This window comes from Myotis yumanensis, unplaced genomic scaffold (assembly GCF_028538775.1).
Source record: "Myotis yumanensis isolate MYYU_CA2020_CCGP unplaced genomic scaffold, mMyoYum1.0.hap1 SCAF_14, whole genome shotgun sequence".
In the NCBI taxonomy this organism is placed as follows: domain Eukaryota; kingdom Metazoa; phylum Chordata; class Mammalia; order Chiroptera; family Vespertilionidae; genus Myotis; species Myotis yumanensis.
Genome location: NW_027223765.1, coordinates 38250351 through 38265623, shown reverse-complemented (window position 1 = coordinate 38265623; position 15273 = coordinate 38250351). Strand labels below are relative to the sequence as shown.

Below are 15273 nucleotides of genomic sequence, written 5' to 3'. Positions count from 1 at the left end.
CTGGTTAAAGGTTTATCTTTATCTCTGCTCTGGTTTTTATTATTTTCTTTCTTCCACTCTCTTTGGTCTTTCTTTGTTGTTCTTTTTTTAGTTCCTTTAAGTATAAAGTTAGATTGTGTGAAATTTTCCTCATTTCTTGAAGTGGGCCTGTAATACTACTAATTTCCCTCTTAGGACTACTGTTGCTGTGTCCCATAAGAGTTTTGTGTTGTTGTTTTTTCATTTTATTTGTTTCAAGGTATCTTTTGATTCCTTGTAGATATTTTTAAATTAATGTTATATAAAGGCATTGCATCTATGATGCTAAAACAAGGAGTTTTTATGATAGATTGAGACAGGGAGATTGTATGAAAATGAAATACAGATACATTTGTGTTTTTAAGCACTTAGAGTTAATTAATGATTACATAAATATGACACATGTATCTTTCTAGATCACCAGTGGACCAAAGAAATAATGATAGCTGCATAAGACTATAGTCTATTCTGGTGCATGTCATACTTCCACAGTGTGAATTAACTTACATGTTACTTGTAAATAGGGTAATGATGTCTGCATAATATAGAAGTGACATTGATTTATACACATTTTTTTCCCCAGGCCATTAAGTCTCTTTGCTATCAAGTAACAGTAGTTAAACACAAGTACACTTACACAGCTGATTGCAGCACACTGTGGATCAGTTTTCTCGTATCCAAGATATCAGTGCATTTCATGATCTTCTATGAGGATCAGTTTTGACCATATACTTCCTCTTGAAAATCTTTCATGCAACATTGCTTACTGTGGTTTACTTATATTGGAAATGTAGTGTGTCTCTTTTAGAAACTGAGATAGTATTTTCATTAAGATTATTTTTGCTATTGATTTGTGATTGTATAGGTTTTGAATGCTCTACCCTCAGCTCTTTTTTCCTCCCATAAGCCCTATTTTTTTATGAATGTTGCAGAATGTGAAGTTCTCAGCACAGCATATGTACCATTATAGAACACATACCTCTCTTTTCAGTTGCTAGTGTCAAAACCTCAGTCCAAACTACCTCAAAGAAAATGGAAATTCGTTAAATCATAGAATTGGAGTGCTCCAGGTTTTTTTTTCTTCTCCTCCTCCTCCTCCTCCTCCTTCTCCTTCTTCTCCTTCTTCTCCTTCTTCCTTCTTCCTTCTTCCTTCTTCCTTCTTCCTTCTTCCTTCTTCCTTCTTCCTTCTTCCTTCTTCCTTCTTCCTTCTTCCTTCTTCCTTCTTCCTTCTTCCTTCTCCTTTCTCCTTTCTCCTTTCTCCTTTCTTCTTTCTTCTTTCTTCTTCATGTAGCCAAACAAACAAACAGTTTTTAGGTAGGTATCTGTTTTTCTTCATCTCTTACCTTGACTTTTTTCAATGGACTTAAACAACTCAGGGTTTCTCTATAAGGCAAATTAATGGGCATTTTCAAACTAAGGCTTGTTCTTTTGCTGTCATGATATATAGCAGCCTGGATTACTTTGCAGAAAAGAAATGGCACAGTCAAAAGGGATGATTAAAGAGGCTTAAAAAAGGAGGCTATTTGCAAATTTCAGGTGGGTTAAGAGACAGCTACAAGGATGACGAGGAATGTTGGGCTCCCATGGAGGAGAATTGCTCTTTAAGGCTGAAGGACTAAATGGAAGGATCGGTGAGTACTGAGGTTGTAAAAGGCCCACCAAACTGGATGAGTGGCCTTCAATGGAAAGTCCCAGCTCCTGCCAAACTGCAACCCTTTGGGAGAGGACTGGGAGAATAGATATTCCAACCTCCCTTCCTTCATTCTCTCTAATCTTCCAGTGTCTCCCATGAGCCAAATCCATCTGAGTATGAGGAATTCAGTTGATGCAGGCCACAGAGATCAGCTTCCAATGGTACAGAGGAAGCTGGGAGTTAAATATTAAGGGGAAACTGGAGGATATCCAGCATGTCCTAGTTAGCCACTTGAATAAAAAGTTTGTTTTTCTTCCAGTAGCTGTATGTTATTTTTAGGGAAAGTCCTCGTTGGCCCTACTTGGACCATAGGTCCACATGGGTGGCCCGGGAAATTTAGTGTTCTGGTTGTGTTACTCTGTCAGTGCGAGTGTTAGAGAGTGTGGTTAACAACCTGGTCAAGAGCTCATTGATGAAGAGTTATTTTTGTGTGTGTTTTTTTAAACACCACTTTTCTGGATTCAAGAAGCTAATGAAGTGTGGGAACAAAATGGTGGGCCCTTCTGTGGTTTTGAGACAGATTTTCCCATACAGGTGACTTAGTCCAGTAGATTCCAAGTCCTTTGCATTCAAACACTAATCAAATGATTCACTTTTCCACAGAGAAGGAAGAAGACTACACACTGAGGGTAGAGCAGCATTAGCTATCGTATTTTCCTTTTGGAATATGAGCTAAGTCTCCTTTAAGGAAATACGTGGTAGGTGGGGGAAGATAATATCTCCTCACAACTCAAAAAAGTTTTATAGTCTCAAAGTTCAACCCCACATCTGGAAAATAATAGCAGGTCAATAAATGTTTTATGAAATGGTTAATGATCAGAAATACAGTTTCCAAACTGTATTATGGTTACAATTCCCCAGGTAGCTGAAGAACAAATAAGTAACCTGCTTTAGACTGTATGGTATCCAAATCCCAGCTCTAAACACTTAAAACTTATCTCCTTATTGAATGAAGATTTGTATTAATTCCAAATGAATACTAAACATGGTAATGATTTGCTGTTAATAATCATATTTTACTTTAATAGTTAATGGCAAGCACAAAATGCAGTCGTTTGTAAATACAATTCTAATGTAAGTACTTAAACTGTTTTTCCTGTAGGATCTGTTGCTTTGATAGAAATAGTCACCTAATAGAATTTCTTTTAAAATGTGAATAAAATGGACAATAAAGCTGATTTCTCTTCCTATCCGTTCTCTTTTCTCACAGTAATTTGTACCTTGAGAGAGCTTTTGAATGTCAGTACAGTCAGTTGCTCATAATTTCTTTTTAGTATTGTGAAAATGCAAGTTGAAATGATTGAGGGGCGGAAGAACTGAGAAATATAGGCACAGCTAATGAGAATTTGGTATATCAGATAGAAGCCTAGAAAACTGCCTCATGAATGGTCAACTGGTTCAACTTCTCTAAAATAACTGTTCTTTCCCCCTTTAATTTGCTTTTTAAAATTGTTGTTCAAGACTTATTATTTCAAGAGTGCTGCGGGTTTTCCATTTAGATCAGTGGTTCTCAACCTTCCTAAAGCCGCGACCCTTTAATACAGTTCCTCATGTTGTGGTGACCCCCAATTTCATTGTTACAAATTGAACATAATTAAAGCATAGTGATTAATCACAAAACAATATGTAATTATATATGTGTTTTCCCGATGGTCTTAGGCGACCCCTGTGAAGTTCTGTATATATTTTGGATATTACTCCCTTATTTTATATATGGTTCCTGCACATTTGCTCTCAATCAGTAGGTGATCTTTTTATTTTGGTAATTGTTTCTTTATTTGTGCTAAAGCTTCTGCATTTGATGTAATCCCACTTGTTGATTTTTTGTTGTTGTTGTTGATTATGCTTTGGTCATCATACCCAAAGGGGTCGCGACCCACAGGTTGAGAACCGCTGATTTAGATCCTCGGGTGAGACAGAATGTCCATTTTCCATAAAAGAAAACAGTCACCATGTATTCTTTCAAAACCTCTCAGTCCCCCATTCTGCTGTGAACAAATCTCATTTAGTGGGTCCCTCTAGCATTAAGCTTAGCGGGGATAGTGGCTTTTTTCTGTTTGATTCTTACCTACAACAATTTATCTCTTTCTGGGCATTTGTTTTTAAGATGCTTTCCACTTTGGAGGAGAGCATTTCTGTCTTAGTCAGAACCTAAAAAGGTTGATAGGAATGAAATAGGTGGCATTTTTTTAAGGCACTCTGAGAATAACTTATAACCTCCCCAAGACTGAGAGATCTAACTAATTTCATCTGAAAAAAGACTTCCAGGTTCTGTCTATGATATTAAGAAAGAACATACTCCTCACCAGCATCGTTTATTTCTTGTCTTCTTGATAATAACTGTTTTCAGTTCTTTTGCCCATTTTTAAATCAAATTGTTTTGTTTTTGTTATTGACTGGACCGAGATCTGTATATATTTTGGATATTACTCCCTTATTTTATATATGGTTCCTGTACATTTTCTCTCATTCAGTAGGTGGTCTTTTTATTTTGTTGATTGTTTCTTTAGTTGTGCAGAAGCTTTTGAGTTTGATGTAATCCCACTTGTCAATTTTTGTTGTGGTTGTTGATTATGCTTTGGTCATCATACTCAAAAATATTATTGCCAAGGCCAATATTAATGAGCTTCTTCCCAGTTTTCTACTAGGAGTTTTATGATTTTAGGCTTTATGTTCATTTCAAGTTAATTTTTGTGAGGTATGAGATAGGAGTTCAATTTTATTGGTCTGCCTGTGTTTCTTCAGTTTTCCCACCACCATTTTTTGAAGAGACTATTGTTTTCCTATTGGGTATTCTTGACTCCCTTGTCCAGTATTAGTTGACCATTTATGCTGGGGTTTAATTCCAGGCTTTCTATTTTGTTCCATTGGTTGATGTGTCTGTTTTTGTGCCAGTACCATACTGTTTATATTACTATGGCTTTGCAATATAGGTTCAAATCTGGAAGTACGATGCCTCCAGCTTTTTCTTTTCCCACCCAGGATTGCTTGACTATTAGAATTGTTTCTTCTATTAGTGTAAGAAAGTGGGAGGGAGGAATAAGAGTGATGGTGTTTAAGGGTACAAACTTGTAAGAATAGAGACCTATGTATAATGAATATAGTACATAGTATATGTACACAGTATAATAAATTTAGACATATTGTACTATAAGTGTGTAATATGATAAGTATCACTACATTGGCGATTTTATTACAATATCCTATATAATAAAGAGCTAATATGCTAATTAGACAGAACAGCCGAACGACCTTCTGGACCATTTTCTGGATGAAGCCGGGGCTGCGAGAGCTGTCTGGAGCTTTGAGGGGCGGCGAGGGCTGTCTGGGGCTTTGAGGGGCGGCGAGGGCCGGCCGGGGCTGCGAGGGCCGAGCCTCTTGCACAAATTTTGTGCATCAGGCCTCTAGTATAATATATAAATGTATCAGAATAACATGTTGTTCATTTTAAACTTATAAAATGTTTGTAAGATCAAACTTTTTCAATTAAAAAACAAACACACACATACTCTAGCCATTCCAGAGGTGAAGAAACACTGTCTTCTACTTTCCAAACATTCTTACTCAGCTTTCTTTATGTTTGCCCTTCAATTATTGAGATGCTCTAATGATTTACTGTCCTTGCATTAGAGTAATCAATGTCCAATTAATAAATTAACAACTGTTGTTCCCTACACTGAGGATAAAAAGATGTGTCACAAATGGAACTGTAGCCCTGGCCAGTGTGGCTCATTTCATTTGGTTGGAGCCTCATTCCATGCACCCAAAGGTGGTGGGTTTGATTCCTGGTCAGAGCACATACCCAGGCTGTGGGCTCTCTCACATTGATATCTCTCTCTCTCTCCCCTGCCCTCCCTCTCTCAGTCTCTCCCTCTCTCTAAAAAATCAATACCAATAAAAGGAACTGTGAAATAAGAATGAGTATTTTAGTGAAGCCAGGCCTTTTGCAATAAGTACGTAAAATATTTATTGATTCAAAGTCATACTGAATATACTTTCTTGAAGATTATTTTATCATTTTTGATATCAATTAGTGACAAAAGAATTTTTCTCTATAAAAAGCTGATTTGTGAAGTTTGTGTCAAAACCCTATGGGAATAAATTCCATTCCATCATGTTAACCTACAGCAGCACTACTAATGATTTATAAAAATATTTAATATTTACCCAGTATTTCTTAATCTCGGTATGTCTATCAAAAAAACAAAATCGCTTGAGTAAAATGTTAATTTCAGTCCCACTGCTACCATGACAACTGCAAGGACAGGAAGAAGTCTGTCTTCCCCTTCCATGGATAAAGGCAATAGGCCTTACTTCCCCTGGCTGCCGGCACCAGTTTTCCTCTGGCACATGGGACCCAGGCCTTTGGTCCGGCCGCAGCAGTGAGGCTTGGCTTCTCAGGTCTGGCTGCTCCCAGCCCCTCCTTTTTTAATTTTTTTCCAGCTCCTTGAGTGGAGGCCAGGGCTGATCGCCAGGGTACAGGGCTGGCGGAAAGCTTCGTTTCCTCCGTCGCCGGGAGCAATCCAAGCCTCCTGCTCGCTCCAGCTCCATGGCCGCTGCCATCTTCAGTCATCTTCAGTCTTCGCTCCATGCCTGCGTATGCAAATTAACCACCATCTTTGTTGGGTTAATTTGCGTAGTCGCTCTGATTGGCTGGTGGATGTAGTGAAGTGATGGAGTGACGGTTAGTTTGCATGTTTCTCTTTTATTAGTGTAGATTCTTTAAGGTTATTAATGAGAATGAGGCATATTTTCTTTTTTTTTATTAAATTTTTATTGTTCAGATTACATTTGTTCCTCTTCCCCCCCCCCATAACTCCCCTCCTTCCAGTTCCCACCCCACCCTCCGCCCTCACTCCCCACCCACTGTCCTCATCCATAGGTGCACGATTTTTGTCCAGTCTCTTCCCGAATCTCCCATTCCCCTATCCCCCCCAAGAATAGTCAGTCCATTCCCTTTCTATGTCCCTGATTCATTATAATCACCAGTTCATTCTGTACATCAGATTATTTATTCACTTGATTCTTAGATTCACTTGTTGATAGATGCATGTTTGTTGTTCACAATTTGTATCTTTACCTTTTTCTTCTTCCTCTTCTTAAAGGATACCTTTCAGTCTTTCGTGTAATACTGGTTTAGTGGTGATGAACTCCTTTAGCTTTTCCTTGTCTGTGAAGCTCTTTATCTGACCTTCAATTCTGAATGATAGCTTTGCTGGATAAAGTAATCTTGGTTGTAGGTTCTTGGTATTCAGCACTTTGAATATTTCTTGCCATTCCCTTCTGGCCTGCAAAGTTTCTGTTGAGAAATCAGCTGACAGTCGTATGGGTATTCCCTTGTAGGTAATTGAGTCTCTTTCTCTTGCTGCTTTTAGGATTCTCTCTTTGTCTTTTGCTCTTGGCATTTTAATGATGATGTGTCTTGGTGTGGTCCTCTTTGGATTCCTTTTGTTTGGGGTTCTCTGCGCTTCTTGGACCTGTAAGTCCATTTCTTTCACCAGGTGGGGGAAGTTTTCTGCCATTATTTCTTGAAATAGGTTTTCAATATCTTGCTGTCTCTCATCTTCTTGCACCCCAATAATTCTGATATTAGTCCGCTTGAAACTGTCCCAGAGGCTCCTTACACTATCTTCACACTTTCGGATTCTTTTTTCATTTTGCTTTTCCAGTTGGGTGTTTTTTGTCAAATCTTTGGTTTGATTCTTGTGCTCCTCTGGTCTGCTATTGGGTATAATATTCTTTATTTCAGTCCGTGTATGCTTACTTTCTAATTTCTTTATCGTAGCATCGAGGGTCTCATTAGTTTTCGTGAGGCTCTGCTCAAGTTTATAGCAAGCCCTCAAAATTGCGATTTTTAGCTCCATATCCTCCATTTCTGTCATGTTTTTTTTGTCTCCGCATCTTTTATGCTTTCTTGGTGCACCCCCTTGTGGTCTTTGTGCGCAGTCTTGTTCTAGCCAAGCCTTAATTGTTGTAGTTAACACTAGAGGGATTTGACCACCAGGCCGACTGGCTGTAGGAATCAGCTGTGTGGAAAACTTCAGTCCTCTGGGGAGGCGCTAGTCCAGCCTTTGCCTGAGGCGATCGGCAAATGGTTCTGCGCAGGGCTTGGGCGGGGCGGGCTCAACAGGGCGGGGGGAGGGAGCAGCTATGGCTGCTCTCAGTCCATCCCCAGGGGCTCTGCCTCTCTGTCCCAGCAGCCGCTGCAAACCTCAGAGGGACCATAGCCAGACAGTCCCACTTCTCACGTTTGAGTCTGGGTCCCTAGGGACTCGCCCGGATCTGTAGCCCAGAGTCTGAGACTCACTCCTGATTGAAAACGACAACCGCGCCCTCAGCCACCAGCCCGCTTTGCTCGCGCACCGCCGCACCACCGTACCTTTAAATTTTCCACACTGCGCCTCCTGTGAGCCTCGGTATGCTGTTGTTTTTCCTTCTAGTTGAAGAGTCTCTCCTCAGCCAGAGGCATATTTTCATATGTTACCAAGGCTACAGAAAACCTTTACATTTTATATGTTTATTTCCATGAAACACATGGTCAAGTGCTACTATTTTATACTTTAACTAGAGGTCCAGTGCACAAAAATTGTGCACTGGGGGGCGGGGTCCCTCACCCCAGCCTGTGCCCTATCACAGTCTGGGAACCCTTGGGGGATGTCCCACTGACGGCTTAGGCCTGCTCGTGCATTGAGTGTCTCCCCCTGGTGGTCAGTGCATGTCATAGCGACTGGTCGTTCCACTGTTTGATCTATTTGCATATTAGCCTTTTATTATATAGGATAACAAATATACAAAATGCATGACCCATGTGGTCAGGATCCTTCCAGATTGATCTGATGTTAAAATAGTTGAATTGGAGCCAAGATATAAATAAAATAGTTTAAATATTTTACCTCTTACATCTCAAAATTGTTCTGCTGTTTGCCACACCTGTTGCCTTGTCAAAATGGATGCTGATTTGCTAATAGTCATACAGTTGGAAAGTAACTGTTCACAACTTTATTAAATCATTGGAGCTAGAAGCAGGTCATGAAGAGTGTCTGATTAATCTCCTTGTTTCAAGGCAGCTCTGTGTCTCTTCTATTTGAAGGAGAAAGCAGTTGTCATCTTCCCCTAATGCAGTGGTTCTCAACCTTCTGGCCCTTTAAATACAGTTCCTCATGTTGTGACCCAACCATAAAATTATTTTCGTTGCTACTTCATAACTGTAATGTTGCTACTGTTATGAATCATAATGTAAATATCTGATATGCAGGATGGTCTTAGGCGACCGCTGTGAAAGGGTCGTTCGACTGTCAAAGTGGTCTCGACCCACAGGTTGAGAACCGCTGCCCTAATGGTTGATTGTTAGGAGGTCAAATTTCAAGAAATATTTGATTGGAGGAAAAGAACCCAGGTTGAGTTCATCTAACATAAAATACCGGTTGCTGTTTTGAGTTCTGTCAAACTTACATGTTGGTCCATTGCATGTTATGCTGAAATTTCCAGGTTTGACTGGTTATTGGGACTTGACTTCAATATGTATCCATTGAGTTCTAACTGGGTTTAGGACATATTGGGTACTTGTGATAAGTGAAGCAGATACAGGCCTGGTCTCCTTGCACCCATTTGCAAAGGACTGGAGAAGTAGATACTGCCCACTGTCTCACACAAGAGCTAACTGAGAGCCCTGAGGGAGGTGGGAAGGAGATGCTGTGGAGATTAAACATTTCATAAGTGCTCTGTTATCATTGGATTTTTTAATCACAAAGATATATAAATAAGAACACAAATTGTGGGTGTTAAAGAGGAAGAGTATAGATAGTGTTGATGTGTGAAACAGGGCTGTAAGCCATTCAGGCAATACATATGGCTCGAGGAGAAGGATGAGGATAAAGATATGTTAGTTGTTATATTTATTATTAGGACTAGCAGCCTATATCTGAGTGTTTCTGATGTGCTAAAATACATTCTAAGCATTTTACATGCATTGACTCAACCAGTCCTCAAAATAACACTTTGAAGTCGTTTCCTGATTTGTAGCCAAAGGAAAACATGGCTTAGAGGTTGAAACCCTTTGCCTGAATTTGCACTAGTGGTGAATGAGAGAGCTCACATTCAATCCAGGAAACCCTGCTAGTGTCAGCATGCAGTTACATTCATTGTGCCCGAATCATAAGCCTCGGAGAGGTTACTGATAGGAGTAAGAGGGGCAGCGTGCTCTGCGGGCTGTGGTGTGTAAAACACCGCGCTCCGCTCTGTGTGATGTAGAAAGCACGACTCAGAGCGTGGTTTCTGCCAGTGTTGGTTATGTCATGTGGCGATATAAATACAAAACTGAAGACTCAGCACTTCAAAATTCTCACGATTCCACAGTCATTTTATGTCTGTCGAATCTAATGAAACATTAGGCTTTTATTTTGCACTTTGTAAGTGACATATTTCTAGGAATTCATTTTTAGTTGTTCTAGAATTCATAACAGATGGGAACATTAAAAAAACCCAACTGGTATTATTTGTACCTTGGTTGAGAATCACTGTTGTAGAATAAAGACCATCCTGATTTCTATTCATTTCTATTATTCTTTCAATGGGTTTAATATCTACTTAGTAAGATTGCTTCCAGATGTAAAAGCAGGAGCCTATTAACCAGCATCTAGCACTATGTCTAGCACATGGTAGATTTTCAATCAAACCGAGCTAAACAGGTTACCATAAGGATAAGTCAGGAATTGCTTGCCAGCATTTTTATTGCATCTCGCTGTCCAGCCAACATTTTGGTCAGGGGAAGAGCTGCCTTCAGCCCTTCTGTTTTTGTATTTTGATCCCAGGAGAGAGACACAGATGAGATTTATAAAGGTCCATGTCAGGGATTTATGCCAAAAAAATTGCCCATTGGAGTCTGGATGGGGCTAGATCGGTCTTCTGCAGTAGCTTACAGTGAGAATGGCCGCTGCCACGTGATGACTCAGGCACTCAGAGAGTTACCACTGTTCAAGGAAAGGCCCTGGGGCCCCGTGCCCAGCACTTCCGCACAGGTCGTTGGGGAGGATTCTGAGCTTCCAGGAGGCGGCATTGCCTGCTGCCTCTGGGATTTCAGCCTGATGTGCAGGTGGGTCTTTGAGGCCTTTCTTCTCTGTAGCTTCTGTGCCTTCGATGGCCCTTCTCTCCCTCCTTACTTTCCTCTTGACCTCTTTTTCCTCAGCAGAACTCCCCGCTTCTGATACCTGAATTTCCACATATCTTTCCCAGACTATTCTAGAAAGAGTATTTCATAGAATATCCTGGTCCAAATGCCAACCTATTTCAGCAATCCTTTGTGCCACAGGTCTGGCAGATAGAATTTCCCCTTCTGTGCTTTTCCCGGCCATATCCCTTCATCCCGAATTCTGAAACCCTAATGAAACTAATCACATCTCTGATTTTAAAGTAGCAAAAATAAAAATAAAATGACTAAACGAATGATTCTTTTGTAAAGATTAACTGTGTGCCTGCTATGAACAAGGCGCTCTACTCAGCACAGGGAGAGTATAAATATGAGTCACTTACTCATTCAGTATTTATTGAGAAGGTCACATTCAGAATAATCCTAAAGCATATGTGAATACACAAGTTCCAATAGAATAAGACAAAATAAATACAAATAGAGGTTCTTTTATTTTTTTCTTGCACCCTAATGGGCCTCTGGAATACTATTAGGCAAGTGTACCCCACTGTAAAGACCCCTGTTCAAAGGTGAGGTCATGCAGATATTAGGTAAATGCATCACAAAGTAAAAATTATGTATCATGAAAGTTGCAGATAAAATGATATGAAGTGATTGATGGAAGCTATTGTTATTATTATTTTAATCCTCACCTGAGGATATGCTTTTTAAAATTGATTTTTAGAAAGAGGAAGGAACAGGGAGAGAGAGAGAAGAACAGATGTGAGAAAGAAACAGTTGCCTCCCATATGTGTCCAGACTAGGAATCCTAGGTATGTGCCCTGACTGGGCATCAAACTGGCAACCATTTGGTGTACGGGACACCACTCCAACCAACTGAACCATCTGGGCAGGGCAGTGGGAGCTTTTATTTTAAATGGAATGGATTCTAAGCATTTGTTTCACAGGACTGTATACATCCAGCTCTGGAAATTAAAAACAAACACATTAATATGACAGTATATTGTGATGGTTAAGAGCAGAGGTCAGCAGACTTTTCTAAAAATGGCCTGAGAGTAAATATGTTTGGCTTTGTAGGCCTTGTTGTCTTGGTTACAGCCGACTCACCTCTGCCAACAGTAGCATGTGCGAACCCAGCCACAGGCAGTCCACTTCAACAGCTGGGGCCGGCTCTTTCTAAGTATCACCTGTGGTGGCAGCTTGCTGAACCCTGATTAAGACTGCAGCTTTGGGAATCATACCTGGTGATGTATTCTGGTGAAGTACCAGGTAGGTGGTGATGTGCCAGGTATTAAACTCTCTGAGCCTCAGTTTGCTCAGTGAGATCCCAGCAGGCATCACCTAGGACAGTGGTCGGCAAACTGCAGCTGGCGAGCCACATGCGGCTCTGTGGCCCCTTGAGTGTAGCTCTTCCACAAAATACCACGTGCAGGCGCGCACGTACAGTGTGATTGAAACTTCTTGGCCCATGCGTAGAAGTCGGTATTTTGTGGAAGAGCCACACTTAAGGGGCCAAAGAGCCGCATGTGGCTCTCGAGTCGCAGTTTGCCGACCACTGATAGGAACTAGTGAGAAATACAGACTCGAAGGCCCTGCCCAAGGTCTGTAGATTTGGAATCTGCATTTTAACAGGCTCCTCAGGGTATTTTATTTTGCACATTATAGTTGGGGAAGCACTGTGGGAGGTAATGGTGATGCTGATAGTGTCTGCAGCGTAAGGGTTGTTCATGTGGTTACTTGAGATGATACTATTAAAGTACTTACCACGATGTTAGGACTACAATAATCATTCTCTCATATTTTATTTTATTTTATTTTTGATCACCAATACCTGTGTTAGGACTGCTCAGAGAGCTCAGAGTCCAGTGGGGTTAAGGAAGGTACTACATGACATTGCCCATGAATGATGAGTGGATTTAGTCATACACTAGACTAGGGTCATTGCAGACAGGTTAGCCAATAAGTCGTAATTGTTCTCTCAGTAATGAATTAGTGAGTGTTTTTGTGAAATCAAGTACAGTGGGGCCTCGACTTACGAGTTTAATTCGTTCCGTGACGGAGCTCGTAACTCAAATTACTCGTATGTCAAATCAAAAAGTGAACGAGTGAGACACGTGTTGCTAGGCTGATGTTGTGGCGTTCACTGTGACGTTCGCTGCGCCAACTAGCGGTGGGGTATCTGAAGCTGGCTCATAACCCGAATTTTAGCTCGCAACTCAAAGCAAAAAATTGGCCGAGAGACGGCTCGTATCTTAAAAAACTTATTAGTCGGGACACTCATAAGTCAAGACCCCACTATAGTGGGAGAAATATAGGCTTACCTTCTGTTGGCATTTTCTTAGTCCTTTTGGAATCATGACTTTTTTTTTAATACTTAGTTGTGGTAATTAGAGTTAATAGGTTTTATCAAAATGAGATAACATCTATCTTTGAAATGAAAAAGACATAGAGACACCATGTTTGAGAAACATTTTTTTAAAGACTTAAAAAAGTTCTAAATTAGAACTTAAACATGAATGCTACATTCTTTTAATATTTGTTATATGAAGGATTGTAGAAATAACACAAATTATTTTTCCTATATCAGTTGAACCTTCTGGTTTAAGATAAAGTAATGGTCCAGACCATAGCTTGAATGCCTCTTTTTTCTCTCAGAGGTACACCTTCTATAAAAACTGTTATATTGTTAGGTCACTGCTAAGCAAGGGTACGAGGGAACGTAGTCTAACAGATTCACTTCGCCTTCTGTGTCTCTTTGGTGAGATGTTAAAAGAGAATAATGTCCATTCTTCTGTAGGAATTGTGAAGACAGGTGATAAAGGTCACCTGCTCTCTGAGGGAATGGCACTCCATAAATCCAACATAGCACTAAATAGAAGTATTTTATTTCAACCTTTTAAGCAGGCAGCAAAAATGGAGAATTGTCTAAATGACTAGAGAGTTTGACACAGTTCACAATTTTTCTTTAAAAAATGAACCCAGGTAGACTCAGGACAGGGGTTAAACATTGCACCCAGCAGGCTTTGAGTCAATGTGTGAGTGAATGTACCAAGGCGAGGGCTGTGAGGGGCAGGAGGATTTGACTAGCATAGAGACCTGGGTTTAGAAACGTCACTCTGAGATTGTGGGGCAGTTCTAAGAGGTTGATAGGGAGTTTGGAGATACATGTTGAGGTGTTGGAGTACTGTGGTCATTGGCAGGAGAGAACCTTGAATAATTCCTGATATGGAGCAAGTGCTTAAAAAATGTTTATCCATTTGTTTTTATAGTTGGAAAGTCTGATACTAGAGTCCCTTTCATGAAAGGCATTTATGTAAAACGAAGAATTATGGATTTCCTTAACACAGCCACCCTGATTCTTTCTGCCCATCACAGCCAAGCTTCTAAAAAAGAATTGCTCAGCAATATCCCTAAGCCGTCCTTTTATCATAATTTTCATAGTGTGTCTATTTCTTCCCCTCCCACTTACTCCACAAACATCTCCAAACTGCCTTTTTTTCCACAAGCTCTAAAAAAGAATGTGGCACCCATCGCTTTAATGTTTTCAAGGTTAAAAGATATTTTTAACACTTAATCATGTTAAGTCACTCAGCTCGTTTGATGCTGTTAAATCTTTTTCTCTTCACAAAACACTTTTCCTTTGGACTCTGAGATGCATTTCCCTTTGTCACTTTGGTCCTCTGTCTCCTTACTGTGTACTCTGTGCTTCGAAAGTGCCATTCGTAGTCATGAAGTTATTGACCAGCTATTCTATGACAAGTCCGGAATGTAGGCCTCTCAGCCAGGTTCCCATTCCGAGCCTCACACTGACAGGCAGTACTGTACACTTGGCATCTTTTTTTAACTGTCTTATAGGCAAAAGACATCTAACAAGTCTAATCTAAATTACTGAATATAGTGCGATATTCTTCATTATATACTGTAATCTCTGATGACTGTACTATTGTATTTTAGCTTTATCTCATCTTGTTATTAGACCTTAAAATATATTGCCTTTCCCCTCTAACTAACTATAAATGGAGACTTTTTTCTTAATTTTTAATTGTCCTCATGTGCCCTGTGCATATATAAGCACTGACTTACAACTGCCACTGAAAATATTTAGCAAAAGAATTCATTTACATTCATGAAACAAGCATTGGCTAAGCTACAGAGTCACAAAGAATAGACTTGGATACATAGGCATCCACTCATACCTGTGTTATTGTAATTAATTATGTATCTTCTCTGAGTGTCCCTCTTGTCAACTTAGTCCTGTTTATAAAATCAGCTACAGTAGATTCCTTGTAAGGATATAAATGATGCCATGTAGTAAGTGTCTACCACACTGTCTGATATAGAAGTATAGTCAATGATCTTATGTTAATTCATCACTTCTTTTCTAGAACTATATTCATTTATTTTTCATTGATTGCTC

General features: G+C 39.9%; 1 protein-coding gene across 5 annotated transcripts in view; it reads left to right on the top strand.

Annotated features, from left to right (window-relative positions):
* The window catches only part of GRM7 (glutamate metabotropic receptor 7), a 751085-nt gene that overhangs the window by 162917 nt on the left and 572895 nt on the right, over positions 1–15273 (top strand). The gene's annotated exons all lie outside the window — the stretch shown is intronic.